This window comes from Chelonoidis abingdonii, chromosome 1 (assembly GCF_003597395.2).
Source record: "Chelonoidis abingdonii isolate Lonesome George chromosome 1, CheloAbing_2.0, whole genome shotgun sequence".
NCBI classification, from domain to species: domain Eukaryota; kingdom Metazoa; phylum Chordata; order Testudines; family Testudinidae; genus Chelonoidis; species Chelonoidis abingdonii.
Genome location: NC_133769.1, coordinates 323,333,111 through 323,353,337, shown reverse-complemented (window position 1 = coordinate 323,353,337; position 20,227 = coordinate 323,333,111). Strand labels below are relative to the sequence as shown.

At 42.3% G+C, this 20,227-nt stretch overlaps 1 protein-coding gene across 1 annotated transcript in view; it reads right to left on the bottom strand.

The window, feature by feature from the left end:
• Positions 1–17,138, bottom strand: part of LOC116831731 (uncharacterized) — a 93,969-nt gene extending 76,831 nt beyond the window's left edge. Inside the window, exon 1 of the mRNA XM_075065715.1 lies at positions 17,043–17,138. The gene's annotated coding sequence lies outside the window, so the exon portion shown is untranslated. The remainder of the gene's footprint in view (positions 1–17,042) is intronic.
• Positions 17,139–20,227: the final 3,089 nt, after the last annotated feature.

Below are 20,227 nucleotides of genomic sequence, written 5' to 3'. Positions count from 1 at the left end.
TCACTTAAGCACTTGGATTCAGAGACTGTTGAAGTGATAATCTTACTTTTAATAGCAGTAGCTTCTTCTGCCGGTGTAGAAAGAATATTTTCTTCCTTTGGACTAATTCATTCCAAACTGATAAATCGTTTGGGACCTGAGAAAGCAGGAAAGTTTGTTTTTCTTTTCCAGATTACGAAAGAACAGGAAAATGAAAGTGAAGACAACTGAGTTAGCTGCAGAAGCCAATATTTTAAGTTTCTCATGTTGACCTGGCTGACGTAATCGATTTAACTTTTGATTTTTTTAAATATTTCTTTTACCTATTTTAGTTAAAAACAATTTTAACAAAAACAAACCTGATTTTAAAAAACTTGTATGTTTAACTAAATTCAAAACTTCATATGCTCGTTTTGTTAAAATTGTATATGTTTGCTGTTGAAGAAAATAATCCAGAATACATAACGTTGTCGTTTTAGGTAAATAAAACAATTTAAATGTCTGTCTGGTGATGTTCTCCTCTTAATACAGCATGGCAAGAAAATCCTCCAAATATTAATGATTAACGTGTTGAATTGGAGATAGTTCACCTCCCAAAGACTTCATAAATACCTGCTTCAACTACCTTTGGTAAATGAAATAACTAAACAATCATTCATTTTCTGGTATAGCTGTAAAACTAATCTGAAAAGTTTTCAAAATAAATCACTTAAAAATGTACAGTGTGTACCTTCTAAAAATGAAACCTACATTTATCTCTGAGTTATGAAGAATATGTATTAAAGTTATAACCACCAAAAAGAATGCATTTTTATATAGAAATCCATGATTAAATCAAGTGTTCCTGGCTAGTGATTTAAATAATGATTTAAATCAATTTAATTTAAATCAAAATCCACCCTAGTATGACCTTGTAAATTTCTGTAAAAAAAAAGTCTGGGGATTCAGTTGAGGTGTGGGGAATAATGAATTACATGTTACATTTTATTATAATCATTTGTATCTGGCATCGTTGTTAAGTCTGCAAGACAAGTGAATGCCTCTGAATCAGTTCTAATAAAACATTCACTGACCAAACCAAGTGTCACTTGTGGGACTGGAGAAGACGTTATCAGGAAATGTATTTATTTCTTCAGTGTGTGTTTATTGATCACCTTCAATGCCCCTTATATAAAACATGGTAAATAGATGAAAGTATTACAATAGACGAAGATGAAGGTCTTTTGGAATAAAGAGTTTTAAAATTCAAAATAAAGGAGACTCTTCTAATGGGCAAGGAAAGATTCCATGTACACAAGGCTACAGATGCAATATTAAGAATGGTAAATTCTTCTGCCTGTGCAATCTTTCCTAAATTTTAGAATCTATACCCTTGCCCTAACAGGGTAAGATGCCACATACGGAGCCAAAAATTCAGTAAAATCATGTGCTGAAGATAGCACATTGGCAAAAGAAAACCTCATTTTTCTTCTTCATTGGAATAAAGAAAGACAATGAAATAATTACAAACTAGTTTATAAAGGGGACCTATATCCTCTTGCGTAACAACATATTCAGAATTGTTTGAAATTAAAGAGCCAGTTCCATGCAGTATGCCATCAAATCCAGGTTTCTCAAGCAAAAAAGAAAAACCTTTTATCTGTCACCAAACCAAGACAGATATTAAGACCTCCTGGTATCTGAAATGCTTCTCCTCTGCTAAAATAGTCATTTTCTGCTTTACAGAAGTGATAATCCTAGAATAACTATTAGATCCAACCATGGCAACTGAAAATGGCTTGATGATATGAAAGACAGGTACTTTTGATGTCATGACCTAGTAACAGCAGGATAAGTCCCTATAACTTTCACAGTCCATTAAGTACAGGAAGTTCCAGGTGGGACACAGTGTTACAAAGAGAAAACAAACAAACAAAACCTAACCATTTTTGCATTAATAGTACTTAGAATTTTCTGAAGGGACCTCATTTTTGTTTAAAGTACTTTCAGGTACTGTATTTAATAAATAAAACAGTAAAAGTGGGACGGATCCTGGACCTCCTACATTGCCTACACAAAACAACCAAAAAGGCAACTACGTTGGTAGAGAATTTCCTTCAGCATGAAGGAACCACTGAAGGGCACAGAGCCACTGTACTTAATCATCACTCACCTCCCAGCCCCTAGTACAGAGGATATGCCTTGGGCAAAGATGGTATCTGTATGCCCAAGCAGTCTTCAGCTGCCAGAATGTCCCTTCAGTCATAAAGACAGATATAAAATTAACAGGGATTATGTTAGGAGTAAACTGAGCTTTAGATATGTGGCCACTTGCTGTGGCCACCCTGTCAGATTCCTTGCCAGGGATGCAGGCAATTTATGGTGGTAAGTCTGACAGCAGAAATGACATTCTTAATGAAGTATTGCTGCTAACAATCAAACAGGTGTGCAACTGGATATAACCATAGTACTAGCATGGATTCTGGCATATGTGGGGATACTAGGCAGCACACTGGTGGACAAACAGGCAAAAAGTGCTACTGATAATGAACAAATTGAGTTAGGAATCCCCTTAAGCAAACTGGAATTTAAATACCTAATCAAAAAATAAGATAAGGAAGGAATGGCGAGAACTGTGAGCAAATGAAATGAAGGAGAAAAAATTCCAGTAAGTGTGCCCAACGGTTGAAAATGGTGATGTAATCCAAGGCCCTGAGAGGAAGAATGAAGTGGTTCTATTTAGAATTCTAACACAGCATTGCAGATTAAATAGTAATTTATTTCTAATTAACAAGCATAAAGATGAATTATGCATAACTCAGGACGCAATAGATCATATCCTTTGGAATTATAAGGACTGTACCAGTGAAGGAGGTGTTTATATAGAAAACTCAGATCTTAATGTAACAATTTTCCTTGTAACATCTATCAAGAATAGAAGGAAAATAAGAAAAGCTCTTCTACAATTCTTTAAAAAGTTTAATACCACCAGGAAGGGTATGAGACTGTAAATCATGAACAAAATACCAAGTACACTGCACAATGATCATAGACTCAGGAAGCATGTTAGCTATGCCACAAAACTCAAGAAGCGGCAGGGGGCTGCATGGAGAGTCTACAGTCTGAGACTACAGAGAATAAAGATACTAGGAGGGTCAAGGAGGAAATCCAGCAGGGAGAGTAAGCCCTGGGATCCTCTCCTGAACAGACAAGTCAGACAGGAGGCCAGGACAAAGATGAGATATTCCCAGGAAGTAGAGCAGGTTCCAGTGGTAAGCCTTGATAAAAAAGCATAATCTGGACTTCCACGGAGAAAGCGCTGGAGATTGTTGAGTGGAGGAACAGCAATGGGAATTTCAGAGGCATGAAAGGCAAACCCTGAGGAGAGCAGAAGTTGGTTTGTTTTGTATCTTTGGACTGGGTTTGTTAGGGGATTCCAGGGGACAGCCCTGATAGTACATCTATACTGCACTGAGAGTCAAGCTCCCAGCCCAGGTAGATAGACTCATGCTAGTGGGGCTTGAGCTAGTGTGCTAAAATTGCAGAATGAACACAGCAACTCAGGCTCTCAAGCCCACCTGACCTGTGGGTCTGAGCTTTGGTGGCTAGCCCCTGTCTCTGCCTGAGGCACAATGTACCACAGCTATTTTTAGTGCACTAGCTCAAGCCCTGATAGTGTGAGTCTGCCTACCTAACTTGCTGACAGTCCCAGCCCTGAGAAGAAGGGTGAACCTAGACAGGCTACGGGGGGTGAAGGCTTGAGAAAGGGTGAGTAGGAAGAAGCCCAGGGAATCAGTAGCAAGGAGTTGGATGAAACAGTCGCTGACTGCTAGTTATAGGGTCCCGGGACTGGAATCCAGTGTAGTAGGAGGGCCTGGGTTCCCCTACTAGCCACAGGAGAAAGCAGTGTGAAGCTCTGAGATAGGGATAAGGATTGATGGAGAGCCCCGTCAGAAAGCTGCAAGGACCATGGAGCTCAGAGTCAGATCTGGAATCTTGATACAAGGATGCCTCAACTTTTATTTTTGAGAGGCTAGGAAGGGTTAGACTTAAATCAGGACTTGGCTGAAGGGCAAAGTCATGGGAAGAGGGGGACCACCAGTGGACCAGAGAGGTCATCAGCTGGGGGTGCCAGTCAGAGATCCATTATGTTACACCCAGCCACTCTAGTGGTGAGTCCGCTTTTTCACAAAGCCATTTCCAGATCATGAATATATTAAACACTGCTCCTGTTGGTAGTACTGCTCCCTAGTGCACTTCAGTATTAATTTCACTGCATACTGAGAATGGACAGTTTATTCTCACTTCCACTTTATTCCCATCTGTTTTTAATCCATGATAGGACTTCACCTATCACCCCATGGCTAACAAGTTTCGTTAATAGCCCATTGTGAGCAATGTTATCAAAAGCCTTTTGAAAGGCTAAAATTACATCCATTTGTTCTTTTATGCACTACTTCGTGGATATTTTCAAAGAATTCTAATAGGTTACAGAGGCACAATTTATAGCAGCTGTGTTGCTTTCTATTATATTTTGTAACCAAGCAAAGATTTTCTGAACTACTTTTTTCCATGCTGAAGGCTCACTGGTATACCCACCAGATGGCTAGGGGGAGGCTTTGGCAGTACAAATCATGAAAGAGCCATAATTCTATTGGACGAAGATGTGCTGAGGCACCAGGCTTCTGTGCAGATAATCCTTGCCTCCAAAGATCTACCAAAATATGTAAATTTATGGGGGCAAGTCCCATATTAGTTCCACAGAGGAATACCACCTCCTAAAGGAATGATAATGAGAAAATTCAAAATCCAAACCTGAAGAGTCTTCTTTTCCCTGAGCAGGGTCCCTTAATGTGTTACCAAGTCTCCTTATCTCTAGAAAGGAGGCTAATTGGAAATTTGCAATATGAACTTAGAACAGAAGTCCACAACAGTTAACATTTAGTTTCCTAAAAAATTTTTCACAGTGGACAAAGGGAAGTTTTCCCCGTATAGATGTAATGAGGTGTTCCAACCACTTAAACCACACACATCCCTGAAGTTTGCAAAGATCCTGGGGGATTTTCAGGAGGCACAAGGCAACCATGTGGGCGTCTCTTGCCTTTCCACCTGCGGAGATGTTCCACAGTGTGGAGCGGGGAAAACGTGGTATTAATAAACCATAGGTTGTCTTAACTTCTGCTGGTTTCCCCCATGGCTTGGGGAAGAGGGAATCTGGAGGGAGTGAGATGACTCAGCAGGCCCATCCTTTCCTCAAACAGTGAGGATAGGATAGGGCTTGCAAGGCATCTGTCTTCCTCCCGATTCCCTCTCACCAAAACCATGGGGGAGACCAGCAGAAGTTAAGACAACCTATGGCTGGAACCCTGCAGAACAGTTCCTCAGGACTGGAAGGTAGGGCAAATATGCTGCAAGCTCACAGATACATTGGGCAACATGGGACTTGAGTAAGGACTTCAGAATTTGATCCAAAGTCCATAGCAGCCAGAGGGTATGTTTACACTGCAATCAGAAGTGTGACTGCGACACATGGAGATATGCTCAAGCTAGCTTTGATCTAGCTAGTTCAAATGGTAAAAGCAGTGAAGCCATAGCAGCATGGGCTGTACAAGCCTATCCAGGACCCTGCATATGGAGTTGAGCGACTAGTTCATGCTGCCAGTGCGTCACTGCTATTTTTGTTTGAGCTAACTAGCCTGGGTATGTCTCCATATGTGGCAGTCACCTCTGTTTGTAGTGTAGATATATTTAACAGTTGTTAGTTTCAGGTTCTGCTTTAAGTAACATTTTCTAATCTGGCTTTCTACAAGACCTAAAGAAACTATATGCACAGCAGTCAGACAAGAATAGTTGAAGTATATACCAATTACCTTTGCTACAAACAGATAAGAGTCAAAGAGTAGAATGGTACCAGTATTTCTGGGTGTGTTCTACAGATAAATGGGATCTCAGTCCAAGGTTGAACATTCCCAACATACTGAAAACTGCCTCATGCTCTTCTTAGGAAGTATTTGAGACACCAGAGGCATGCTCTAACATTGAAGTTTTCGCTTAAGAAATTGACTGCATGACTGCCTGTTCATAGAAGCCTAAATTTTCTTTGAATACTAATGCTGGCACTGTGTTGATTTTACTAAGCTGATTTCTAAAAAAGCATACTATCTGCTCAACCACTGTACAAATGTCCTTCATTACTGCTGTGGCCTCACATTCCAAATCCCTGCCTTGCAAGAAATTACATGCATTTGAACACTGACAACAAACAAGATCTGACAAGTAAACATTCTGCATCAACGGGACTGAAAATCTGGACTTTGAATGCCTTCATCTCCTGATGAGATCATATCACTGGTTTCCTCATGTGAAGCATTAAAGGTTTCCTTCTCCTTTGAAAAGTCACAGAGAATCAATGAAGAATGTGACGTTTCAAGAGAAAACTGTTCCCACAAGCTAAACCAATTAGAAATTAGTGTTCAACAATATACCTTTCAGGAAGATGAAGCATGGAAAATCTAAACACTTTTTTGTTATAGGAAAAAAAAGGGTTGTTTTTTTCCCCTCACAGTTGTTTACATGACCTGCACTATCTAGGCCTGATTCTTTTCTCACTGACACCAGTGTAAAACTGGAGTAACTCCACTGAAGTAAAGAAGAGGAAAATCAGGCAGAACTGATACTATCCACTGTACCAATCCTTTCTTACAGCTGTGGGATTAGATGGGTAGTAAGTATTAATAACAAAAACAACCTGAAACTAGTTGCTTTATAAATATTAAATACTCCTACATCTGTAGGGACAGCGTATAGCAGGGGTGGAGAGAGAGAGCGAGTGTAGCTGGAGTGTGTAGTGCTCTGGCAATCCCCAGTTGACACAGCTTCCTTTTGGGAGCCATAGCCAACCAGTAAAGATTATCGCAGTCCCCAGGCTGCTCTATTTTAGGGCCAGTATATAGCTGGCCCCAGAATCAGGGAGCTGCAACCAACTCCTCTGTGGCCCCCTCAGAGAACTCAGTGAAAACTGGGTTCAGCATAGAATCTAGGTCAAAAGGACGTCAGCCCTGCTATAAGCAGGCACAACTTCTCTACTCCTCAAATCCCTCCTTACATATCTTCAGAGAAGCTGGCAAAAACTTGACAAAGATCAAGCAGCTGGTGTACTGTATGACCAGTACTTATCATGCTGACCAGTTCTGTCTCATTGTTACCTTGTGCTCCCCCATCTGTTTGTCTCTTCTTTCATATTTTCGACTGTAAGCTCTTTGGAGCATAGATTTATAGATTCATAGACTCTAGGACTGGAAGGGACCTCGAGAGGTCATCCAGTCCAGTCCCCTCCTTCTTGGCAGACCAAATACTGTCTAGACCATCCCTGATAGACATTTATCTAACCTACTCTTAAATATCTCAAGAGATGGAGATTCCACAATCTTCCTAGGCAATTTATTCCAGAGTTTAACTACCCTTTTAGGAACTTTTTTCTAATCTCCAAACTAAATCTCCCTTGCTGCAGTTTAAGCCCATTGCTTCTTGTTCTATCATTAGAGGCTAAGATGAACAAGTTTTCTCCCTCCTCCTGATGACACCCTTTTAGATACCTGAAAACTGCTATCATGTCCCCTCTCAGTCTTCTCTTTTCCAAACTAAATACAATCTTTAGCTCTAAAGGTCATGTTCAAACTTTATCATTTTTGTTGTCTTCTTGGACCCTCCCAATTTCTCACATTTTTGAAAGCGGTGCCGAATGGACACAAACTCAGCTGAGGCCTAACCAGTGCGAGTAGAGAGAAAATGACTCTCGTGTCTTGTTTACAACGCACACTGTAATGCAATTTCAGAACACTTCCTTTTTTTGCAACAGATACACTGTGACTCATATTTTTAGCTTGGGCCACTATGACTAATCTCTCGCCATACCATTCTAGACAGTTCTCATTCTGTGAGTGTGAAACGATGTCCTTCTAGTGGAGCACTTTGCATTGTCTTTGAAACTTCCTCCGGTTCTCAGACGTTTCTCCCAATTTCTCGAATTTGACCTGTCTCCAAAGCAGTTGCAATCTCCAGTTGGTATGTCGCAACTTAATAACATGACTTCTATGCGAACTTAAGTCGTTGAATGAAAGATATTTGACAAAGCGTCCAAAGACTGGAACCAACTGTTATACCTTTCCGGCAGGTTGGAACATAATAATCTCTCTGAGTAAGTATCAGCAGTTATCACCCCTTATAGTAGCCCATCTAAATGTATTTTCTATTTATGATAAGGATATCATGCAGACGCAGTATAGAATGCCTACAAAGTCTAGGTATACAATTCATCGTCCCTATCACAAGACTCGTTATCATAAGAAAGCTATCAGATTGTTGACAATGAGCTCTTTACAAATCATTGCTGTATTCCCTATATCTTACAACCTTCCAAGGGTTGCAGATGATTTCTTTAATTACTGTGCTCATATCTTACCTAGACCGAATTAAACAAGGTTGTAGTTTCCGGGTATTTTTATTTCCTTAAGATGGCACTATATTTGACCCTTTTCTAGTCTTTGAAACTCTCCGTCGCCATACTTCCAAGACATAGCTAGAGCTCAGATACCTCCTCTATTAACTCCTTGAGTACTAGGAGCATTATCAGCTGTGACGCAGAACTAACTTCTAGATTTTTAACTTGCTTCTTTTATTTATTTTAAACTATCTCTCCTAGCGCCACTAGGTTAGGCATTCCTTCAGACTTCTCGTGAAGACGAAACAAAAGATCCAGTAGCATCTCTGCCATTTCCAAGTTGTTCTTTCTACCTGCCTGAGCAGGGCCTAACCTGTTTGTCTTCTTTGCTTCTAATGCAGGGTAAGGCAACTATTCACTGTCCGAGCGACGCGAGCGATTTTATGGGCACTCACACGCCTGGGTCCGGCCATCGTCTGGGGGACTCTGCATTTCTTATTTAATTTTAAGAATGCTTAATAAAATTGTAAAACCATTATTACTTATATACAAAAATAGTTATTATATTTATAGATTATAAAAGAGAACTTCTAAAAATGTAAATGTAGACGGACGCGAAAACCTTAAATAAAGTGAATAAAGAAAGATTCAGCACACCACTTCCAAATAGTTTGCTGACGTTCTAATGATTGATAAAGAAGTCTTCGTTTCCCTTTATTCCCATAGTTTAGTTTGAGCTCATTTGTGCTTTGCCTTTCTAATCTTGCTGCATTTTGTTGTTTGCTTATCCATCTTTTGTAATTGATAGTTTCCATTTTTTATGAACTCCTTTTATTGTTAGGTATGCAAGATTCATGGTTACCAAGGTCGTCTTTATGCACATTTCTATCTTTTCTAGTAGCGAATAGCTTGCTTTGGCTAATGTGCCCTTTGAAAAACTGCCAACATCTCCTCAGTTGTTTTCCCTCATCTGATTCATGAGACTTACATAGCTCTCTGCCTTACCAAAAATCCACTTTCTGATCCTGTTTCCAATTTGCTGTACTCCTTCTATCTTCTTAGAATTGCAAATTCTATATTCATAGGCACTTTCAACCCAAGCTTTACTCAAATTCTCAACGATTCGCTCCTATTTGTTAAAATCAAGAGTCTAGAACAGCTTCCCCCCAGTAGCTTTTCATCGTCTAGAAATAAAAAAGTTCTGCAATGTAGTCAGAACTTACTGGAATAGCTGTGCCAGCGTGTTTATTTTCCCAACATGCATCTGGAATGCTTGATCCCCCTCACCAACCAAATCTTGCTTTGGAAACTGAAATTTTTTTGCTAATTTTAAAAAAAAGCTCACATCTTACCTGGTTATGGCTTAGTAGATCTAGCAGACATCACCCTTTTTTTTCACCCTTTTATCCTCACCAGAGACTTCAACACTCCGTCTCTAGTCCATCTGCCACCTCAGTCCAAGTGGGTACTTTTTTAATATATAAGGCAACACTCTCCCTTTTCCCCTGTCTATCTTCTGAGAAACTATACCATTCCACACAACATTCTAATCATGTTATTAATCACAAGTTTCAAGTGAGCAACAAGTCAGAGTTGAATTTATTTATTAGCACTTCCAGTTCTCCCTGCTTATTACCCATACTTCTCGCATTTGTGTATAGCATCTAAGATACTGGTTTGATCTTGCCTCCCAGTTTTGCCCTGACCCTCCTTTCTCTCTGCCATTATAGCCCATGCTCCCTCTTGTTTCCGACCCATCTCCCAGATCTTCATGTTCCCCACTTACCTATGGGCTTTGCCCACCTGTCCCCATCGAATCTAGTTTAAAGCCCTACTCACTAGGTTAGCCAGTCTGTGTGCAAATAGGTTCTTTCCCCTCCTCGAAAGGTGAACGCCATCTCTGCCTAGCAGTCCTTCCTCGAATAGCATCCCGTGGTCGAGGAAGCCAAAGTCCTCCTGGCGACACCATCTTCACAGCCAGGCATTCACCTCCATGATGCATCTGTCTCTGCCCAGGCCCCTACTTTTGACAGGAAGAATTGAAGAGAATACAACCTGCGCTCCAAACCCCTTCACCCGTACTCCCAGAGCCCTGTAGTCACTCTTGATCTGCTCAGCGTCACACCTTGCAGTATCATTTGTCCCCACATGGATGAGTAGCATGGGGTAGTAGTCAGAAGGCCGGATAATCCTCGATAATGCCTCTGTAACATTTCGGATACGGCCCCCCGGCAGGCAGCATAGCTCCCGAGATGAAACATCAGGGCAACAGATGGGCACCTCCGTCCCCCTCAGCAGAGATTCTCTGACCACCACTACGCTACGTTTCCTATTTCCATTCTTTTTGTTATGTGTTGGTACAGCCCCTAATACAGAGGGCCTGATCCATTTTGGGGGCCTGTAGAAGTTACTGCAATGTTTATAATAAAGCTACATCAGTTCGATGTGTACTTGTTTAGGCAGGTCTGAATTTGATCCAAATTGTTTTTAATACTTTGGGAAGGAATGAAGGAACACTTCATGACCCCATTTATTTTTCTTCCCAAAATACTGTGCTGTCGGTACAGCTCAGAGTTTCTTCTGTGTCTCTTGATCACTGCTCACCTTTTCTTCATGCAAGGCCGTATTCTAATCTGCGCTACCCCAGGGAACTTCATTGACTTCATGGAGTTACTCTGGATTTTCTCAAGAGTAACTAAAATCAGAATATATGTATTTTCTCCTTTTACTCTGCTTTTGTTTCAGTCTTTTACCCCTCCCCCACCAACCTTTCAGTTCCTGTATCTGCACTGCTACATCAAGTCTTTACTTCACAGGAATATTCCCCACAGTCTCCGTTCCTTGAAACACAGTAATTTTTCTAAAAGGCAGAAATGGCTTTGTGGTCTGACACTGGAATACCTCAGGGATTTTTACTGAACTCAATGTGTGAATGCTGACAGAATGAGCAGGAGACAAACAGAAGCTTTATTCCTCTAAATAGGGTCATAGATGCCACTGTATTTCTTGTAGAGCAATGAAGAAAGGCATTTGGGGATATATATATTCTGCATGAGTCTGCTTAACTCAAAAAAAAGACCCTTGTGCAGCAATTCTATTAAATAACCCCAACAACCGTCTATAATGGTACCTCTGCAGATCTTTTTCTTTGGTAGTACAACTGATCTATGTCTAATACAGAGAAAATCTATCACACACAGGTGCATTATTAATGTGGTAGTAAAGTTAATTTATAGTAATTTCTGCTATTATAAAATAACAGCAGTTGGATTTGATAAAAATGGGAAAATTCACTAACTGTGTATTTGATTCTCATCGGCAGAGGCATCCACCAATCTATTACTGCTGGGAGCCAATGCTATAGCTGTTGCTAGAACATGCTGGTTTCATACTCTTTTGGGTCCCACACTGAAAGAAAGAGTAGAAGAGGCTATAAGTGCAGCATAGCCCCATGGAATTATATTCATACATAATACCATAATCCTAAGCATCTAAAAGCAATGCCGAGCAGTACCTGAAGGACTGTTCAAAACTACATGAGAGGGAATGGGGGGATGAAATTAGTAAATACAAGATACTTGGATATTTATTAAAAATAGACAAGGATTGGTCTATAACTCACTGTGAGAAACTTATTTTTTATGATGTGGGGTGAGGGGCCCTAGCTATGCTTTAAGGTACCTGTGTACATGTCCTGCAGAGGCCACCAGCCTTCTTCTACCACCTTTTCTAGGGAGAGAAAAGGCACAAAGAGAAAAAGATAACTTACATTACATCCCACTTTCTCTGAAAAAGGTCATGGGATGGAGGAGTATGAGAGGCCTATGCCATCCCCCCATCCTTAGTGACAGAGCCAAAATTCTCATTTGATCTACCAGTAGAACCCCATTCAAGGCAATGGTACAACCACACTAGAAGTTGGGGAGGAATCAGGGGAAACCAGGAGTAAGAATGCAATAGTCTTGCAACAATTTGGAGAGGGGCATCATTAAATGTAAAAAGACTAGTCCCTCTCACCCCCTCCAGTGGTTGCTCCTCTAAAAGAGAAAAGGATTACAGGGGCCTTTATTTGATGTCAGTGAGTTTGCACTAGCGTAACTGAGAGGAGAATTGTGTGCCTCGTCTCCCAACCATGAGGTTGCTTTGGTGTTCTTTGAGACTACTGGGCTAAAGGGTTTCTTTTTCCATCTCTTCTGTTTGAATATGCTTGGCACAAGGTATGGATAAACATGACAAAGGCCCTAATCCTGCAATTAACTCTGCTCAGAGCAAACTTCAACATACTTACAGTAGTTGGATCTTCCTAAGAATTCCATTGGGTGTCATTAAGAAAGAGATTCCTTTTTCAGCAAACCAATTAGAAGGTTGATAGGGCTGTGGAAGAATTTTTGAACTCTCCATTGTCCTTTAGGCGTATTTCTGATGGGATGATGAGTTGTCTTTACAGCCCACTCATGCCATCTGAATGCTGTAAAAGGTCTGACAGGTATACCAATGGGATGGGCAAGGCACACAGGCAACACTTTGGCTCCAGCAGAGGGCCTCTTGCACACTGGGTATTTCCTAATGAGACGCACGGCTCCTCTTCAGTCACTCTGCCCTCTTGCACACAGGCTCACCGTTTGAGAGACAGGCACAAAGCACTGCTAGCTGCTCACATTCAGAAAAATGAAAGTCACACACCTTTTTAAAAGAAAAATAAAAGATCAAATGAACAAATCTGTCTTGCCAGAAAATCAACCAGTTTGACATTCACTGTAGCTGATCTAGAATAAAAAAAATGGGTGGAGTCTTTCATGCAAGAAAAGAAGTGAAATAATTTTAGTCTTGTCAAATATAGAATTTTTTTATATTTTATGGCTGTTGGGAATATTTATTTTAATAAATTAAAGCCCAACATGTTATACCACAGCCATAATAGAAGTTCTGACTGAATTATCCTTTCCCCTTCCCCTCCTTCCCTAAGCAATTCCTACTTTTTGGTAGTAAGATGCTTCTAGCTCTAAATTATTTCTGCATTTCAGATTCAGACAGAAATATATATAAAGCAAATGAAGAAAAATGAAAAATATATTAATGCAACTGTTTCTGCCTATCACCTTTAATCTTTCAACCACTTTAAAATATGAGGGGGAGAGAGAGAGAGATCTATTTTTGCTTTATGTGAATATAAAAGTAATTTGTTGCCATAGCAATATTTTTCCAACTCAAATGTTCTGAACACTGTAGTTGCTTCAGCTTTTGGGAAAACTGTAACCACCACCATATCCCATTTAAAATGTCATGCTTCAATAACCTCTTTAGTTCAGCATTGATTTCATCTTTCTTCTACACAATATTGAAAAAAAATTAATTCAATACAAATATTTACATCTATACGAGCTTACTCGCAGAGATCAATTTCAAATAATCACTTGTATCTTGTTTAATTAAAATTCATGAGAAACCTCTAGCTTCTCTAACACAGACACAGAAATAAAACCAAACTGTACCCATTGGGCCAAATTCTGAAGTCCATGGGACTTACGTGCATGACTTGGAGGGAAGATTTTTTTGATTTATTTTTTAACTCCAGTGATTCTCAACCAGGGATATGTGTACCTCTCGGGGTACACATAGGTCTTCTAGGGGGTACATCAGCTCATCTAGATATTTGTCTAGTTTTACAAGGCTACATAAAAAGCACTAGAAAAGTCAGTGCAAACTAAAATTTCATACAGACGAGGACTTGTTTATATTGCTCTATATACTATTTCCTGAAAAGTACAATATTTATATTCCACTTGATTTATTTTATAAGCATATGGTAAAATGAGAAAGTACACAGTTTTTCAGTAATAGTTAAGGCTAAAATTTTCTCATAGTTATTTTTAGTAAAAGTCAGGGACAGGTCATGGGCAATAAACAAAAGTTACCAGAAGCCGTGACCTGTCTGTACTTTTGCTGCTGCAGCTCCACGGTTTCCCCACCATTGTGGCAGCTGGGAGCTGTTGGGTTCCCCCTCCACCTGCAGCAGCTGGAAGCTACAGCACCCCCACCCCTCCTATGGCAGCTGGGAGCTGCAGGGTAAACATATTTCCCAAAAAGAAAATGTGACACCCCCAGCTCCTCCCCCAAGGCATCCCCCTCCCCCAGAACGAGGCTGTCACCTGTTGCTGGAACCCTGAGGAGGGCCCCCTCAGGAGTCTATCACCAGAACCCTGCAGGAGGCCCCCTGTCACTGGAACCTGCCCGGGCCTGCTGGCTACCAGCTTCAGAGTCCCACAGCCCCTGGGGCTGAAGCAGAGAATGTCACAGAGGTCTCTGGAAGTCATGGATTCTGTAACTTCCATGACCCCCGTGACATAAACGTAGCCTTAGTAACAGTGTGCTGAGATACTTTGTAAGCAAGTAGCTTTTTAAGTGAGCTAAAACTTGGGGTACACAAGACAAATCAGACTCCTGAAAGGGGTGGAACAGTCTGGAAAGGTTAAGAACCACTGGACTACTCACATGAATAGGATAGGAGGAGTTACCACTTTGTTTCCCCAGCATTACTCTGTTAGGGAGGGGACAAGGTGGTAGAAATGCTCTGAGGATCAGCCTCTAGAACGAAGCTCTGCACAGGAGATGTACCAGAGCACGGATCATGTACACAGAAGCACTGTGCCTACACACTAGCTCCTGCCCCACCACTGTGTAGAGTAGCTTTATTGTTGTGCAAAGATATGAGGTGCAGTGGCAGACATCAAAGGTCATCCTCCATTTTGGAAGGTGGAGTTCTGAACCATTGGTGGAACATAGACTGTGGCAGCCTGAAGCCTACAGCAGCCTCTCATTGCTGTGTAATGTTTAACTTAAAATAACATAGCTGTTAAATACAAGCTATCTGTGCCTTAATAAGAAGAGCACAGCTCCACTTGCCATGAGCTATCCCACAAGCCACTTCCTCTCCCCACCTTTCCACCCCACACTTGGAGTAAGCGGGTTTCACCCTGTCTGCATTGACTTACAAGCAAAAGCAAATACCAATGGATTGAGGTAGGTGTGATACCACAGTAGGCAGCAATCTCATAGGCTCTGCTCCTGTCAACTTGCAATTCACACTCCACCAAATGCTGAATCCCCTATTTAAAAGGGAAACTGTGTGTGTTGCTCCTGCCTAAGAACTGTGCACATGCTATTGTAGGATTCTTTTGTTGTTGTTACCTCATGTTACTCTCATCCCACCCTGACCGGCTTGTTTGTCTCACATAGTATGTTACATTTTGTCCTTTAGACTGTAAGCTCTTTGGGACAGGGATTGCCATTTACTATATTGTTTTACAAAACCTCGCATGATAGGTCACTGACCTGGCTGGCTTCTATGCAATACTGCAAAGTAAAGAGTAAATAAGATTACACAGCATGTTACAATGCAAATTCCTGGGATAGTTTATTTCTTAAATTTAGCATACACTTTCTTAGTCCAGATGCAAATTATGTTTCTAGTTTTAGAGTGGTAGCTGTGTTAGTCTGTATCAGCAAAAAGAAGGAGGAGTACTTGTGGCAGGTTAGAGACTAACAAATTTATGTTTTTAGCATTTTATTTAAATTGGTACAGGCATGTTTAAGTCAGATAAGAAATGCAAAATAATGTCTTTCAGATATTTTGTAGCCAACCTGAAACACTAATGCACTTTACACTTTAGAATGCATCTGAAGAAGTAGGTTTGTTTTTTTTTAACCCACAAAAGCTTATGCCCAAATAAATCTGTTAGTCTTTAAGGTGCCACCCAACTCCTTGTTGTTTTTACACTTTAGAATGAAATTTACCTCAAATGACCTGCCCAAGACTGATCCTCCACCGCCTTGCCCCTCCCTTGTGCAGTCTTATACTGTAACTGCTCCCGGATGGGATGTCAGGGACAGGCCAAGGGCAGAGAGAGGGCATGCCAGGAAGGCATTGCACTATTACTCTTCCCGTATCCCTGAGGGGCCCTAGGAAGCAGATCACATGCTAATTGACACTAGAGAGAGCTCTAGAGGACCCCAGCTACAAAGCATCTTTCCCCTCTTTTCAGGAACCGAGTCACTGAGAATCAAGGCCTCTGGATCTGCTTCTGAAGAAAACTGAAGTTTGCAAACGCAGACCTTCCTCTGCTAACGCAGGCTAGATGCTCCGCGCTTTTCCCAGCAGCAGCAGCGGCGGCGGCGGGAGCAGAGGGGAACTGATTTACAGTGTCGAAAGCTGTGATTTTAAATTATTCTACAAGAGGCGAGGGGAGGGGAGGGGAGGGGAGGGGAGGCCTGGGCTAGCTCCCTCCAACTCCCCAGGGCAACGGTCTGCTCGGGTGAACTTCAAGCCACCCATTCTGGCATAACTCCCTGCTCCGACCCTGGAGGGGCTGATAAAATTGGCCGTCCCATCACTACTAACTGCAGTACACCAGCCGCGGTGGGACAGCGCTGGGCAAGTCCAGCCCACCGTCCCGCAGGTGGGGCCAAGCTATGCCCGCCCCCGACCTTGTGCACCAGACACTAACTCCCCTCTCCCCACACACGCGTTGCACAAGCAGCCACACAAGTGGCACCGCCGCTGCGTGTCCCCTCACGTGGTGCTTCTCTCCTCGCCCCTTCCCAGCCCCGCACAGCGCCACCGGCCCCCTCCCGCGCGGCTACTCACCCCCACTCCCTCCTGCCGCGCGCCTGGCCAGATGCCTTCCCCGGGCGGGGGGCTGCCTGGAGGCGCCGCGCGCTTCACTGGCCACGTGGGGCTCGCTCCCAGCCCCAGTCTCCCTGGAGCAGAGCCGCGGCCGGCGCGACGCCCTTCCTCCGCCCCCAAACAATGTGCACATGCTAGATTACGTGCTCGCTCGGGTCCCTATTGGAGCCTTTTGTCCTGTGACTCTCTGGAGCGGAGCTGCAGGCGCAGCCTTCGTGTTTGCCAGGGGGATTACCCAGGGGAACCTTGCAGGGGGGCCCTCCACGTGATCCTAACCGGGAAGGGTTTGGCAGATGTAGAGCGGCTCAGGTCTCAGGAGAAGGCCCCCAAAGCGGAATTCTCGCATTTGACGCCGTGGGCACGTTGGTTTACCTTTAGTATCTCGTTGGGCCAGTTTCTGCCATCCTTAGTGTAGTGCATGTCTTTGTGAGGAGCTTGGACCTGAGTCTGCTATGCTGACTCATTTTGATTTGGGGGCAGACTTTGCTACCCTTCCCCTTCTCGAGGAGTACTATGGGGTTGGAGTAAGGGTGGGAGAAGCTGGTCTCCTCTCACTGTAGTTCCCTGCACTGTCTTGCCTTCTGATCTTTACGCACCACCAGGGATCTCAGAACCACCACAACTGCAAATAATTTTTGGCTGAGGTATGTGGGAGATCCAGGATATGCCTTCCTCCAGACAGCCACCAAGCTCACCCAATCAACATGGCTGTGGGCAGAGAAGACAAAACTCCCCAGATCTCCACCCAGGCTGTAGGATGATGGGAGGAGAATGTCAATTCTGCACCATTGTTCCCCCTGTCCCACACAGGCTGGTGCTTGAGGTTTTGATGTCCTAGGTGTGACATGGGTACTTGGCCAGAGATAGCCAAGCTAGAGCTGCACTGTCATGGTAACTCCTGGCCTGCTGTTGCTGCTGGCATGGGGGGTGCTTTAAAAAAAATTGTTTTAGTTATGGAGAGGAGCAGTTGAGCTAGAGCCACTCCTAAAAATGTAGTGCCCTAGGCAGCCACTTATGCATTATGTACCTAATGCAAATATTAAAAAAAAACAGTAGGAGAGCACTTCAGTCTCCCCAAGCCACACAATAACAGACTTAAAAGTGGCTATTCTTCAACAAAAAAACTTAAAAAACAGACATCAACAAGAAAATGCAGAACTGGAATTAATTTGCAAACTTGACACCATCAAATTAGGCTGGAATAAAGACTGGGAGTGGCTGGGTCACTACAAAAAATAATTTTCCTCTGTTGATAGTCACTCCCTTCTTGTCAACTGTTGGAAATGGGCCACATCCACCCTAACTGAATTGGCCTTGTTAGCACTGACCCCCCCCCCCCCCACACACACTTGGTAAGGCAACTCCCATCTTTTCATGTGCTGTGTAGTTGTACCTGCTTACTGTATTTTCTACTCCATGCATCTGATGAAGTGGGTTATAGACCATGAAAGCTTACGCCCAAATAAATTTGTTAGTTTCTAAAGTGCCACAAGGACTCCTCCTTTTTTTACCTAATGCTGACTCTCATGCTTGCCTCACACTGAGTGTAAACTCTTGTACAGAGGTGGGAATCTGTCTGAGAGGTGAGAGACGGGATGGGTACTCTCCATGCATCATCCTACTTACAACCTTGCAAGGATTCAGCACCAACGTTAATACTAATAGAATCATAGCTTTGGTGTTCAGCCCATCCGTAAGGGAAGGGGCCCATGCTAGTTCCTGGTGGAAGCACTCCACTGGAGCCGTGCTTTCAGTGAGCCAAGGGTTAGTCAGGGTACCTAGAAACAGTTTAGAGGCCTAGGGCTTCTGCACAGGGGGCTTCTGGAAGATCCCTGTAGATCTGGTGTATCTATGGTTTTTGCAGATTTGGCCAGATTTGCAGAAGAACAAACACTGCTCCCCCCCCCCCCCAATAAAAAACCTGCAACATTTCCTTCATGGAGTTTCCTATAACATTTGCAGATATTCTCATATCTCTATTATATGTAATATTAGTTGTTTTGAGTATGCTAGTAACACCTCTAACACAAAAAAGTATTTCTGTGCCAGTTTTGTGAGACTGACACAGTATAAAACTGAGGTGGTGAAGGGATCGATTAGGATGATTGGTGAGTGGGGGCTTGCCCCTCTGATTTACAGATCTCTCCTGTCTTTTGTAGCTATTTACCTTTAACTGAGTCTCTTCTTAGTTCCACAGATGTAATGCTGCTGATTTGAGTGGAGTCATTACTGGTTTGCACTCGTGGAATGAGAAGCAAATCAGGCCATCTGAGTTGGTAGCACTCCCACCCACTTTGGATGTGTGTGAATGACTACACAAGATGGAAGACCATGGAGAATCAGGCCTATTATCCCTGATAGGTAACTTCCATTAGTGTTAGTTACATTCTCCTCATCCATTAGGACAATTCTCCTCAAAACTGTAAAGGATAGTCATGAATATAAAGGTGATGGTTGTATCAATAGCAGTTATTGTTGTGGCACTTGCTTTTCAGGGTTAATGTAAAGAATGGCAAGGAACTGCTGTAATTATTTTTAATAGCGTATTAAAAAGAGGATGAGGAAACAGTCATTATTTTAATTAATGCATTACAAAGATAAAGGAAGTAGGTTGTTAAAGTTAGCACAAATCAGGAGAAGTAGAAAAACAAAAGAACACCATAAAACAAAATACCACAGATCTTATTGCTACACAGTGTAAAAATGACTGGCAAATCCTGTAGCATATAGTACAGTGACATTGTGCATATGAGCAGTGACCAGCGAGCTAGTGAATTCTTCTTAAGGAAGAATTATCTCTCTGTCCAGTTGGACAAAAATAACTATTTTGCATCATTCTTTGCTCTGCTGGCAGGGGTCCCTTTCTGGTAGCAGAATGGTCTATTGGGTAGACTCTTAAACTGATAGCCAGGAGACCTGAGTTCAGTTCTCAGTTTTGCACTGACCTGCAAGCCATTTCACCTCTCCTGGTGACTCATTATCTTTATAAGCTGCTTTGAGATCTGCAGAAGAAAAGTGCTACATCTGAGCTAAGAGTATGTCTACACTACGGGATTATTCCGATTTTACATAAACCGATTTTGTAAAACAGATTGTATAAAGTCGAGTGCACGCGGCCACACTAAGCACATTAATTTGGCGGTGTG